This window comes from Nelumbo lutea, chromosome 3 (genome assembly GCF_056320005.1).
Source record: "Nelumbo lutea isolate HS-2025 chromosome 3, American lotus-T2T, whole genome shotgun sequence".
In the NCBI taxonomy this organism is placed as follows: Eukaryota; Viridiplantae; Streptophyta; class Magnoliopsida; order Proteales; family Nelumbonaceae; genus Nelumbo; species Nelumbo lutea.
The window spans coordinates 115,057,295-115,072,134 of record NC_142686.1 but is presented as its reverse complement, the minus strand read 5'-3'; the positions used below and the strand labels follow the sequence as shown (position 1 = coordinate 115,072,134).

The following is a 14,840-nucleotide window of genomic DNA, read 5'->3' as shown; positions in this document are numbered from 1 at the left end:
GTGTTGCTGGGAACGGCCGAAGCAAGTGAGCCAATTGTGGTTGCACACGGTGTGTCGATAGGGGAGGATGGATCGTTATCCAAAATTGGTGAAGGTAGAACGGTAGAGGAGGGGAGGTTATGAATGGAGACAGAGGTGGTAGAAAAGGGGAAAACATCTTCGTGAAATGTCACATCCCTACTCGTAAAGAATCAGCTAGTTTCAAGATCAAAAGACGGTATGCATGTTGCCTTCTTCTTATGGTGGAATCTCGGAAGGAAAGGATTTATGGGAGAATTCATTCTAGAGCATCGGCGCGCATTGCATCTCCCTCCTTATCTGGCTTCATTTGCAATATTAGAGAAAATCTTCACATTTTAGATACAAATAAAATGGACTTAATCGTTATTATTTGGATTCATGTATCTCAACGCTTTATCTTCTTTGTTTTCTATATCCCTTTCTACAATCTTGTCAGAATCTCAAAGTGGTCCCCAACAGCCCATCAAATCAGGTGATTTCTCTGGTACAAACATCGCTCCCGCCTTTCCTGTCCAAATGCAAGCACAAACATGCCATCTCAACCTCTCCGAAGAGCTTTTTGGCGGCGTCAGTGAGGCATGCGGGTGCAACCTTGACCTTAGCCGCTGCTGTCTAGTGCTCACCGCCTAGTTCTTCGCTGCACATGCTATGTCAACACTGCAAGTACCGTCAGCTGTGCCCACGTCGACAGATGGTCCGATGGTACCGGATGACTCCCAGAAGTGCGTCAACTCACTTCAGAGCTCGTTGCAGAGTCGTAACATAAACATTCCATAGCCCAACTCCACATGTGACGTCATTCTCTGTTTCTGTGGCATTCGGTTCCATCAGATTACCTCGCTGAGTTGCCCCGCCGCATTCAACCTTACCTCCCACAGGAACGCAACTCCGATGGCTGCCTCAAGAATTTGGAACGGAATTACTTTAATTCGTCCTACTCCGATTGCACCAAGTGTCTCGGTGCGACGACGCCCTTGAAAAGTTTAGGTTTTTTTACTATTTCTTATCGTTTATTTCTTCCCGTTGGCGCTTTCTTTCTTCATAATTCTCAATCATCTGCCAATACTTGAACGACAACCGAATTATCAACAAAAATATGTTGCTCTATCATCTCTTTCTGTATATTTTCTATTGCTAACGTGCGCCATACAAGCATACCAAGAATAAAACTAATCCTCCACCCGAGAAAACTAATCCTTAATTCCTATTAAATCGAGCTATAACAACCAATTAACACTCCATCTCACTAGAAGCAAGATGTTTCATCAAAATTAAATTTGCAAAGCACCACTGCAAATTCAAATCTGCCTAGAACTCCCAAGCCGAACCAAAAGAATTAACTCAACTCATACGGATCGATCCCAGCCAACAAAACAATCTTCAATCTCACTCTAAAAAACAAAGGAGAAAAAAATTAAAGATTATTTATCTTCGCCACCGATATGTAGCAACAACAAAAATCGAGATTAACTGTTGTTAACGGCAGGTAATAAAGAAAATTAGATGATATTTCAAGGGTAGTTTTGTCTTTTCACGTGTCATTTAACGACTAGTCGAGGACGGGTATCAGATTGTTGCATTTCGAAAATTCGGGTACTAAGTTATTGTGTTTTAAAATTCGGATACTAAATTGGCACTCGGCCTAAAGTACATGGCACCTACCGGGAATTTTCACTAAATTAAATTTGAAATTGGGAATACAGAGCACGTTGGTGAGTGTCATCACTCGATTTTTGCTTGATTCGTCGCCTAAACCCCGAACACCCGATCAGACCCATCCAACCTATCCGAACACTCAAAAATCCAAAAAGCCCAACTTTTACCCCGAGAGTCCCCAGATCCACTGTAAACCTAAATACTTGAAACCCAAATTCCTACGACCTAGATTAAACCTAAACCCTTGGAACCTAAATTAAACCTAAACACTCGAAACCCATATTAAACTTTATCACTTGGAACCCAACAAATCCAACTTCTAAAACATCTCATTGATACAAATTCCTATGATCTTGACTCTCCAAGACTAATTAGACATCACCATCAGATCCCAGATGTCTCCAAATACTCACTTGTAAAAATTCATCCTTAAACACCTTTGCTTACCCCTCCATCACACCAATATTCCATTTTAAGGTTCCAAATTGTCCGAATTTCAAATCCTTCCAACTCGAGCTTAGTTGATCCAATATAACCTTATCAATAACCCTACCTTGCGAAATTTCACTCAAAACTACTTTTGTTTACCTCTCGATCACATATATTCCATTTCAAGCCTCCAAATTAATCAAATCAAGCACTTTCCAAATCTGCCTTATCCAAGTCAAATTAAACCAATCTGACTCCACCAATCAACCAAAATGCCCGAAAATTCTAATTTGTCAAATTTCAACTAAAAATATACTCATTCGGACGGCCAATTTCGCTAACTCATACACACAAAATCCCTCTCTCCATTTTTTTTATCCAAAAATCCCAGCCATTCTTCAGATAAACCCCGGCTTGACCCCTGAACCCACTTTTTCTATTTTTTTTCCAAAATTACGAAAATACCATAGATTCCCCGAATTTATAAAACTACCCTTAACCCTACCTATAAAGATCAGCCTAAGTTTTACATTCAACACAAGTCCCTGTTACACTTGTTCGCCATTGGAACGAAGAAGAGAGGAGAGGCGGCGGATCCCTTCACCGATCTTTCTCTCTTTCTCCTTCTTCCTCTTTTCTCTTCTACTTCTTTTTCTTTTTCTTCTTCTTCTTCTTCCTCTTCCACTTCTTCCAGAATCCTCTATTCGGTACTGTTCATCTACCCTGACCTCGCGACACCAGAACAGCGGCAAAATCATTCTCATTTGTCATTAGATCTTCGGTGATTTCTCACCATTTTCTGCGGACCAGTACTTATCCCCCGTCATCCCCATTTCCCTCTCAGCTGGAAAAACATGAATCCTTCGAAATACACTGTTCATCATCTCATTCCTGCGAACTGAACAGGGGCGGCGGTGGGTATCTCCGATCTCCATCTCTTTGTTGCGTTCGCCGGACGAACAGATCCAACCGTAGCAGACACCACTAGAAGTCTTGTTCAGGCGAAGCTCGCGACGGAATCATCTCCTCTGTTGTCAATCTCTTCTGTACAAACTTCTAGTCATCACCGCCGCTCGTGAGGATGATCTGAAAACAGAGAACCGTTGTAGTAGTTTCTTCCAGGCCGACATACATCAGAGCTGACGGCGCTGGTGAAGAGGTTCACTGAATCAACTCGTTCTCGACCCAACCAGATCTCACTGTAATCTCTCATTGCGTTAATTCTTCTGAATCCACTGCCTTGTGTGTGTGTTCGTTTTTTTTGTCTTTTTGTTAGTATTTTTTAATTAGATAATATTCTTGATAGATTCCTGTTTATTATGATTCGAAAATTGAACATGGAATAGATAAAAAAACGAATGAGATCTAAATCCTACTATAGAATTTTTCATCGGAGCAGGATTTCCACTATTGTTTGCAGGGTTAGGTTGGGAAGGTCAGTTGGCCGAGGGAGGCAAATTAACTTAGTAAAAAATATAAATTTGTATTTAAAACAATAAAAATAATAAAACTGAAAAAGAATAAAAGGGTATAAATTATATAATAAATAAGTCGGCAAAAGGGGTGCAGTGAGATGGCTAGACTAAAAACTCATCTATGTGATATGGGGAAGAGTAGGCTATTGAAAGGGAGGTAATGATAAAAAAAATGAAATAAAGGAAATTATAAAAAGAAGTATATAAAAAAATTAAATCAAGAAAAATAAAAAAATGGAAAGATGAATAAAAATATGAAAATTATAAAAAAAGAAGAATATATAACAAATATTCCATAAATCAAATAATTAAATAGGGTTCCATAAAAGAATAACAAAAAAAATAAATAAAAATAAAAAAGAGGGGGAAAATAAAAAAATTTAAAAATAACAAAAATATACCAATAAAAAATAAAAATAAAAAAGTAACAAAAAGATTAATTGAAAGGTTATTTAAAATTAATTAGCTAAAAATAATTAAAAGATAGCAGAGGATAAAGTAAAAAAAATTGATAATAAAATAAATAGATAAATAAGTGTAGGAATAGTGCTGTCTTATGTTGGCTTATTCTGGTGATTTGCTTTCTTTATTATTGAGTTGTTTGATTAATTGTGTATCTTTGATCTTGCTTGATTGAGGTTTCGTGTGGGCCCCACCCATTGAACCCGGGAGAAGGGTGCCTAATCTCTTCCCTCTCTCATCCGAGTCTTACCCGGACTGACTGGACCAGTGCCTTGGGCTTTGGAGTCACTATTAAAACAAAGCATTTTGGAAATCATTCTCGGAGGTCCCATCACCTCTATTTCCTTATTTGATGGGTGGGGATTCCATTTCCAGTCCAAGTGAACTGTTTTTTCGACACTCACATTTTACTTTACATGACCATTGATACGTGATGTCCCAACAACAGTGACATGTGCAGTGGTGCTATCAACGAGGGCGATTGGTGTGGGATTATGTGAAGGTGAGGTAGAAGTGGTGAGTGTCCTACAATATTGGTGTGCCCTACAATATTGCAATATGTGCAACATTCTTTGGATTTGCCCCAATTGTTCGTTGTATGTGATTTGGAAGCAAGATTGGCAGTTGTCTCCTTTTTTTGAAGAGGCGGAAGATTCATGGTGTGAGAGGAGAACAGAAGTATTCACTGAGGAAGGAGTGAAATTGGTCTGATGAATGATTTGATGGGCTTTATCCTGCAACGTACGTGAGTAAGCCCGTGCTACAGTGGGTAACGGGTCCATGAGAAGGAGCTGGCTTCGTACGTGAGAGAATGAGTCATTTAGCCCCATAAGGAACTGCATAAGCTGCTCTGCCCTTGTTAGGCTGTGGTTTTGAAGGGACCGCAGGTACACGAGGTAGGTGTGATGAGCATTAACAATTCATCCTAGAAGGATTTCAGTTTGTTGTAGTACATTGTAATAGAATCGGTCCATTGGTCAAGCATTGCGATTGACATCCGCAACTGATAAACTCAGGTCCATTGGAATGTGAAAAGCAATCCTTGAGATTTTTCCAAACTTTGGCTGCTGAAGTGGTGTATAAAACGCTTTGTGCCAGATCATAGTGCAAGGAATTTAACAACCAAGATAACACCATGCTATCAATTCATTGCTAGGTGCGGAAGATTGGATCCGTAGAGGACGGTTGCTCTATGGTCCCATCTACAAATCCTAATTTATTTTTGGCAGATAAAGCCATCGACATGGATCTCTTCCAACTTATATATTGTCATCGGTGAGGAGTGCAGTAACTAGTACCATCCCTGGGTTATCCGAGTGATGTAGGTAGTAAGGATTAGAAGAATTCTCAGTAGATGTAGGACTCAAAAAGCTAAGTTACAGTTATTGATTTATTGTAGAAGAGGGAATAAACATCCATGCGATATAAAAGTAGAGAGGATAGATATGAATACATAGTTGAGGTCTAACACGTTTTTGATGTTATGCATGAATATGTCACTAGTAACATATATAAAACCCAAAGACTGATTTGGACAAATATTTTATAATATATTAGTTATGGGAAAATCTATGATGCTGAAAAGGTATGATATGGGAAAAGTTTTGACCATTCAAAACTCACCCATGAATTTTGATAAATAACACCTCATTGACTACCCTGTTTATGATTCCAGTTCATTGGGCAGAAGTTTTTCAGATATCATATCTTTTCCATATCATAGTTGAACCCATTAGTTATATATTATTAATAATATATTATATGTTATACAATATTTTATATATTATATAATATCCAGAATATCATATAATTCATTTTATTACTAATACTATTACTACATAATATTATATAATATGTATTATTTTATTATGTATATACTATTATCAAGTCAAGCTGGCTTATTTGTGAAAGCCAGAGCTTATCCAATAAAATAGTTGGGCCCGTTATTTAGAGCATGAGCATGAGCCCATTAGTTTTTGTGCCAGGCCAGCTCATTGAGCTACCCAGTCCATGAATAAGTGTAATAAGCAACAAAAAAGTAAAATGACATGAAAAGGCATCAAAAGCTAATGGGCCCGTTATTTAGAGCATGAGCATGAGCATGAGCATAAGCCCATTAGAAACTATCAATTATAATTCATGTAAAATTCAAAATATTATTAAGTTTAACACCTAATACATAATTTCATAACTTCATCATATACCTTTCAATGCAAGTCGCACAGGGCTGGGTTTAACCTAATACCACATCATTCTTGCCCGTCGGGTAGGGTAAAAATTGCTATCCTATTACTATTAGTTATCAAATATATTTAAGATGAAGGCTGTGTTTGGTTGCAGTACAATTTTATTTGCACTAATACAAATGTGTGAGAGTGCAAATGAAAAAAAAATGCTAATGTTGGTTTAATTTTGTTTTAGGTTTTACTTTATTATGCTTTGTGTTGATATATTGTCGGCAAATTTTTAGATAATATTTCAGTCATTTATTACCATACATTATCCAATTTACTGTTGTTTGACTAATCCACATAATACCATAAATGCCTATGTTATGTTTGGGTCTTTAAACTTTATGTCGGGGATTCTGTATGCGTTTTTCTTTACTATACTTGTAAGAATGTTCTCAGTAATCTCAATATTATGAATGTATGCGATGACCAAGAACCAGGCCTATTGGCCCTATCCATTGAAAAATGGTTTTCTTCTTATAAATATGTCATACTTTTTTGAATGAATTTCTAAATTGCAATCTGCAGAACTGTCAGACACAAAGATGGGGCTATCTTTCACCAAGCTTTTTAGTCGGCTCTTTGCCAAGAAAGAGATGCGCATTCTTATGGTGGGTCTTGATGCTGCGGGTAAGACCACCATTTTGTACAAGCTCAAGTTGGGAGAGATTGTCACAACAATTCCAACCATTGGTATGCTTTTGACCCTACAACTTAAATGATTTCAAGGGTGCTTTTTTTTCCTGTATGGTTTTTGAAGGAATGTTCTGCATGGATGTCCATGTAATGTGTAAAAGTATGTCCTACTTTTTCTCATAGATCCCTGTCACTTGTGTTTAATTATTCTTTTTATCATGTTAAATTTCTCCTTGTAATTAGGTGTCATTTTATCATTTGATTGGTTTGGTGAATTCAGTTTTCACTGTGGGGGTTCAACTGCTCATTCATTCACATTCATTTAAATTTCAACCATGGGAATGCAAATTTGAGATTTTGAGTTTCTTGCTAGATGTACATGTAGAGATTTTAGACAAAGTAGTTCGTTTTTTGTTAGATGGTATAAAACATCATGTTCCAGGTTAACAATGCATGCATTTACCCAAACCTGATTGTTTGCCCTCTGGAATTAACAATTAAAGCCTATGTAAAAGATTTTTTATGCATGGTTGCTCTGCTAGTTGGCCATTACATCACCGATATCCATATGTTAAATTAAGCTTCCATTATTTTTCTCTCTTAACTGGGACTGATGAACCTTTTCTAGTCAGGGTTTAATGTGGAGACTGTGGAATATAAGAACATTAGCTTCACCGTTTGGGATGTAGGTGGTCAGGACAAGGTATGTATGGTTATATTAAGCTAAATTATGCAAGAATTTTGACTCTCCTGAATTAAGGGTGATGTTGAAATCTTGGGTTGTAAATTTGCACCCTAAGTAGGAAAATGTTTAGGCTCCCGATGATTGTAACTATCATCCCAAAATTGCCTTTGGATCATTGTTGTCCAGATTCTTAAATTTTCTAAACAATCCTAGTCCACCTGAGTTGTGGATTGGAACTTTTCGTTGCCCCAATGTAGTAAACATTGTTTAGAGACATGAAATAGTATATTAATTAATATTGTGTGGGTCACCTTGAACTTGTTCATGATTACGTTGGTGCTTGTGTATTTAGTTTTTACAAGAGTGCAACTTCGTGAAGTCAGGGATTTACTTAAATTTGGATGAATCGTTTATGACCAAAATTTGGCATTCTGGAGCTTTTATTTAATTGTTTCACTGTGAATTAATGTGTTCATCATGATTTATTTATTCATAGTTAGTTATATGTCTTGGGAAACCATGCTTATGGACGGTCTAGTGCTGATTAAATGTTTTAGTATCAGCACTTAACATAATCATAAGCTAGAACAAATTAAGCCACCTCATATTCCATTGTTTCTTTGGTCATATAAGAAAACATTATTCATGTTGTGGCTAGCATTTCAAGGCACTTTGATGATGATTATAATTGATAACACCTGCACACACGTAGTTGTAGGAACTGGTGTATGAACAGTCTTGTGATGTTTCACTGTCAACTAATTTGATGATCATGATTTATTTATGCATAATTAGTTATTTATGTCTTCGGAAACCATGCTTATGGACGGTCTAGTGCTGAGTAAATGTTTTACCATCAGCATTTAACATAATCATAAGCTAGATCAGATTAAGCCATATCATATTCCATTGATTCTTTATCCGTACAAGAGAACACTATCAATGTTGTGGCTGACATTTCAAAGCACTCTTATGATAATTATATTTGATAACCACTTCGGGCCAGTCAGTTCGACCCTGAACCTGTGCATGGACCAGATATGGGCCGATCCAAGTCAATCCGTTATTGATTGAACCGGTCCAGTCTGGTCTGATCCAACTGATCCAGATCTAAAGGGTTCAACCACCCTTGATGTGATTAGCTCAAAGACAATCCAATTAGATAGTTTAAGTTGGTCTAACCGGTTCGAGCCTAAGTGGTTCGATCAAACCCGAAACCCGGACATAGTTAAATGGCTTTGCCACTTGTGTAAAAATAATATGCATGTAATGTGATTGGAACCTTCACCACTTGTGTAGATAGCAACTACTATTACCAGCAATCTATGACCAACTTGTTTGCCAAGAGAGTTAGTTTTTTGTTTAAAGTACATACATATAAGATTAATGGGTTTGGGTGGGTTGGATTGCATTAAAGCTGGTTTAAGTTGAATCCAACCCATTTAATTTTATATAACTGGATCATTAATGGGTTGGCGGGTTAGATGGATTGGGTTGAAACTCAACCCAACCCGCCCATTTGCCACCGCTAATAGTTAGTTACTTATGTCTTTGGAAACCATGCTTCTGGACGGTCTAGTGCTGATTAAATGACTTACCATCATCACTTAACATAATCATAAAGCTAGATCAAATTAAGCCACCTCATATTCCATTATTTCTTTGGCCATACAAGAAAACACTATCCAAGTTGTGGTTGACATTTCAAGGCACTCTTATGATAATTACACTGACCATAAAAGGTTTTTTATGCATGGTTGCTCTGCTAGATGGCCATTAGGTCACCAATATCCATATGTTAAATTAAGCTTCTATTATTTTTCACTCTTAACTCAAACTAATGAACCTTTTATGGCCAGGGTTTAATATGGAGACTGTGGAATATAAGAACATTAGCTTCACCGTTTGGGATGTAGGTGGTCAGGACAAGGTATGTATGGTTATATTAAGCTAAATTATGCAAGAATTTTGACTCTCCTATATTAAGGGTGATGTTGAAATCTTGGGTTGTAAATTTGCACCCTAAGTAGGAAAATGTTTAGGCTCCCTCTGGTTGCAACGATCATCCCAAATTGCCTTTGGATCATTGTTGTCCAGATTCTTAAAATTTTGAGCAATTCTGTTCCACCTGGGCTGTAGACTGGAACTTTTCATTGCCCCAATGTAGTAAGCATTGTTTAAAGACCTGAAATAGTATATGAATAAATATTGTGTGGATCACCTTGAACTTGTTCATGATTTCGTTGGTGTTTGTGTATTTAAGGTTTTTACAGGAGTGCAACTTTATGAAGTCAGGGATTTGCTTAAATTTGAATGAATCATTTTTGACCAAAAATTGGCATTCTGGAGCTTTTATTTAGATGTTTCATTATTAATTAATGTGTTCAACATGATTTATTTATGCATAGTTTGTTATATGTTTTGGGAAACCATGCTTATGGACGGTCTAGTGCTGATTAAATGTTTTACCATCAGTACTTAACATAATCATAAGCTAGAACAAATTAAGCCACCTCATATTCCATTGTTTCTTTGGTCATATAAGAAATCACTATCCATGTTGTGGCTAACATTTCAAGGCAGTTTGGTGATGATTATAAGATAACACTTGTACACACGTAGTTGTATGAACAGGTGTATGGACAATCTTTTGACGTTTCACTGTCAACTAATTTGATGATCATGATTTATTTATGCATTGTTAGTTATTTATATCTTCAGAAACCATGCTTATGGACGGTCTAATGCTGATTAAAAGTCTTACCATCAGCATTTAACATAATCATAAGCTAGATCAGAGCAAGCCATCTCATATTCCATTGTTTCTTTATCCGTATAGGAGAACACTATCAATGTTGTAGCTGACGTTTCACAGCACTCTTATGATGATTACATTTGATAACACATGCACACACACAGTTATAAAATACTGGTGTACAGTCATGTTCTGGATGTTTCACTGTCAATGAATGTTATAATCATGATTTATTTATGCATAGCCAGTTATTTCTGTCTTTGGAACTCATGCTTATGGACGGTCTAGTGCTGATTAATCAGCACTTAACATAATCATAAGCTAGATCAAATTAAGCCACATCATATTCCATTGTTTCTTTGGTCATACAAGAAAACACAATCCAAGTTGTGGCTGACATTTCAAGGCACTTTGATGATAATAACATTTGATAACACATTCACATACATAGTTATAAGATGCTGGTGTATGAATAGTCTTGTTCTAGACGCTTCACTTCAACTAATGTGATGATCATGATTTATTTATGCATAGTTAGTTATGTCTTTTGAAACCATGCTTATGGACGGTCTAGTGCTGCTTAAGTGTCTTACCATCATCACTTAATATAATCATAAGCTAGATCAATTTAAGCTACCTCATATTCCATTATTTCTTTAGCCATACAATAAAATACTATTCAAGTTGTGGCTGACATTTCAAGGCACTCTTATGATAATTACACTTGATAAGACATGCACACACAGAGTTAGGATATTGGTGTATGAACAGTCTTGTTTTGGATGTTTCGCGGTACATTAATGTGGCGATCATGGTTTATTTATGCATAGTTAGTTATTTATGTTTTCAGAAGCTATGCTTATGGACGGTCTAGTGCTAATTAACTGTCTTGCCATCATCACTTAGCATAATCATAAGCTAGATAAAATTAAGCAACCTCATATTCCATTGTTTCTTTAGCTATACAAGAAAAAACTATCCATGTTGTGGTTGACATTTCATGGCTTTCTTATTGAACAGTCTTGTTCTGGATGTTTCTCAGTAATTTAATGTGATGATCATGATTTGTTTGTGCATATTTAGTCATTTGTCTTTGGAAACATGCTTATGGACGGTCTAGTGCTGATTAAATGTCTTACCATCAGCACTTAACATATCATAAGCTAGATCAAATAATCCACATCATATTCCATCGTTTCTTTTTTCATACAAGAAATCACCATCCATGTTGTAGCTGATAGTTAATGGCACTCTTATTATGATTATGATTGATAAGACATGAACACACCTAGTTATAAGATACTGGTGTATCTTATTCTAGATGTTTCATTGTCAACTAATGTGATGATCATGATTTTATTATGTATAGTTAGTTATTTATGTCTTAGAAACCATGCTTATGGATGGTCTAGTGCTGATTAAATGTCTTACCATCATCACTTAACATAATCATAAGCTTAGATTAAATTAAGCAATCTCATATCCGTTGTTTGTTTAGCCATACAAGAAACACCATCGATGTTGTGGTTGACATTTCAAGGCACTCTTAGTCTTATGATGATTATGATTGATAAGACACGCACACATGCGTGTGTAATTACAGGATACTGGTGTATGAACTGTCTTGTTTTGGATGTTTCACTGTCAACTAATGTGATGATTATGATTTAGTTATTCCTAGTTAGTTATTTATGTCTTGGAAACCATGCTTAAGGACAGTAGTGCTGATTAGATGTCTTAGTATCAGCACTTAAACATAATCATAAGCTAGATCAAATTAAGCCACCTAATATTCCATTATTTCTTTAGCCATAAGGAACAATATCCCTGTTGTGAATGACAGTTAGAAGCACTCTTACTATGATTATGATTGATAAGACATGCACACGTAGTTTATAGGATTCTGGTGTATGAACGGTTTTGTTCTGGATGGAAACTAGGCTACAATTAACATAATCATATGGTTTAATGCTAATCAGTCATTTAACCTCTCTTTTAACATATACAAATGGAATACTAATTGCTGCCAACATTCAAAGTTAACATGTGTGCATGGATATTTGTTTGGATGGTGTTCTGCTGGTTAGAGATTTTCATAAGCGAGATTGTACTTGGACTGCTTGGCCTTTCATCATACAAGGAAATGGACGTTCCCAACTGACATTTATAGGGACAAGTTTATGGCCCCCGTTTTCCATGTTCTTTCTATTTGATCCTGATTAATTTATTATTTAATGTTGTCAAAGTAAAACCCGTTGGTTGTTCTGCTTGATGGCTTTAAGTAAAACCTTTCACTATTTGTCAAATTCTACAAGTATGATTAGAATTGTTTTCTGCTTGGCTAATTTGGTTAGAAGTCCTAAATTTGTGCATTGTTTCCCTGTGGGGGAATTTCAGATCCGTCCCTTGTGGAGACATTACTTCCAAAACACACAAGGTCTTATCTTTGTCGTAGACAGCAATGATTGAGACCGTGTTGTTGAGGCTAGGGATGAGCTGCATAGGATGTTGAATGAGGTAAGAGAGGGCATTCTCTAATGTTCAATTAGCAACTTACACCAATTTGATTATCAATTGTATTAACCGTTTTTTTTTTGTAAAATTTCTTGATACTTGAATGTGCTATTGGGAACTGTGACAGGATGAATTGAGGGACGCTGTTTTGCTTGTATTTGCAAACAAGCAAGATCTTCCAAATGCAATGAATGCTGCTGAGATGACCGATAAACTTGGCCTTCATTCCCTCCGTCAACGACACTGGTTGATCAATTTATATGCACACTATTATTATCGATTACCCGACTTATAGATCTCTTAATCCCAAACTGACTAATGCTTTTTATCACCGTCTCCCCTACAGGTATATCCAGAGCACATGCGCCACTTCTGGAGAAGGGCTGTACGAGGGACTGGATTGGCTCTCCAACAACATTGCTAACAAGGTAGGCATCTCTTCCAGTGACAGTACATTTATCGACTTTCACAAGACTTTTTTTGTTCACTCTCTTGTTTTTCAAACTCTTTATGTTTTCCTTCTTTTCTTTTTGTTATTGCAGGCATGGATGGCGTTTTCATTTATGATGATTTTTGAGTTGCAATCAGTGTCAGAGTTAGACATGTTACCACTATTTGCTCTCTTTGATTTTTTACCCTTCTCTTTTCATCTTTTTGCGAGAAAAGAGCTTTTGTCACTTGTCTTCCATCATCTGTTCACTTTGTTTATGATTATAGATACTGAAATTTATTTCTCTTTAGATGCAGAATAATTCAAATAAGTTATCTATTTTTGCTGTTTTGAAATCTTTAGCTTAATCATGTCACTTATAATAACATGGGGATAAAATTGAGGCTGGATCAGTCCTGTTGTGCAAAACCTCTTGAGAATCTAGATCTCCTGCAGTTTTTTCTCAGCACTTTTCCACTTCCATTCATTCCGTGCAATTATAGCCATTTAAACACCCATACATATGAGAATACGTAGGCGATAAAATACCTCTCAGAAGTCAGATGATCCCATTCCGATTTAGTGGCTGTGGCATTTCAAGTTGCTGCCAAATTTAATTCAAGGCATTCTTCCATTCGGGGGACTTTTGCAAGCTTGTAAATATGGTATAATCAATATCCAATTTAATTTGAATCCGATGTAAATGCGACGGTTATGATTCGATTCGGATCTGGACAAAATGAGTGAAATTTTGTTCTTCCCCTGTTCAAGTTGATCTGGTCCGTTTCTAATTGTATCGAATATATGTCCACCCTATTATCAAATCCAACATAATCCAATTTAATTCCATTTAAATTGTATTTTTTTACTGAAGATTTTTTATTTTTTGTAAGTTGATTTGATTCGAATGTGTTTTTACTAAATTCTCGTAAGTTTAATTTTTATATTAATGGTTTTTTATAAATTTTGTTCATAAAATATAAAACCAAAGTCAATTTTTGTTATTTTTTTACTTTTAGTTTTAATTTATTTTATACGGTTCAATGTCCGATTGCAATTTGAATTCAATTGGAGTCCAACATAAATCCTTTGGGTTTTACTTGTACCCGATTCATTCATTTGCAGCACTACTTATTCGTACCTATTCGTTCCAATTATAAATGGATTTAATTTAGATCACCTGATTAGTATTTCAAAATTCCCACAAATTGAGCCCTAACAAAGTATCAGTACGTTTTTCACTTTACCTGTTTTAAATCTTCAAATTTGAGGCCGATATGGGCTTTGTACGTAGGGAGGTGATCCTTGGCCGTTGTCGAGATCAAGAGTTCACTTCTTCCGAAAATGGGCTTAGTATCGAGGGAGGTGAAATAGTTGGCCAGTGGCCGGATCAAGGATTTACTTAACGGGTCAGTTCAGGCTGTTCAGCAACATCTGAATCCATTCCTGAAGTTTGATCATATTTGAAGACCTCGGAAGTCGGAATGACTTCAAATCATATTGGTTGGACCTGGATTGAATATTCAGTTAATTTGACTGTGCTTCA

The 14,840-nt window shown here is 36.3% G+C and overlaps 2 pseudogenes across 1 annotated transcript; both read left to right on the top strand.

The window, feature by feature from the left end:
* Window positions 1-387: 387 nt before the first annotated feature.
* Window positions 388-1,091, top strand: LOC148867819 (putative GPI-anchored protein At4g28100 pseudogene; annotated as a pseudogene).
* Window positions 1,092-4,798: 3,707 nt separating this feature from the next.
* LOC148867818 (ADP-ribosylation factor-like) lies at window positions 4,799-13,650 on the top strand (annotated as a pseudogene). The gene is made up of 7 exons (XR_016109431.1): window positions 4,799-4,939; window positions 6,803-6,967; window positions 9,455-9,525; window positions 12,748-12,867; window positions 12,992-13,110; window positions 13,211-13,292; window positions 13,407-13,650. The product of XR_016109431.1 is annotated as an ADP-ribosylation factor-like (transcript).
* The last annotated feature ends 1,190 nt before the right edge of the window (window positions 13,651-14,840 follow it).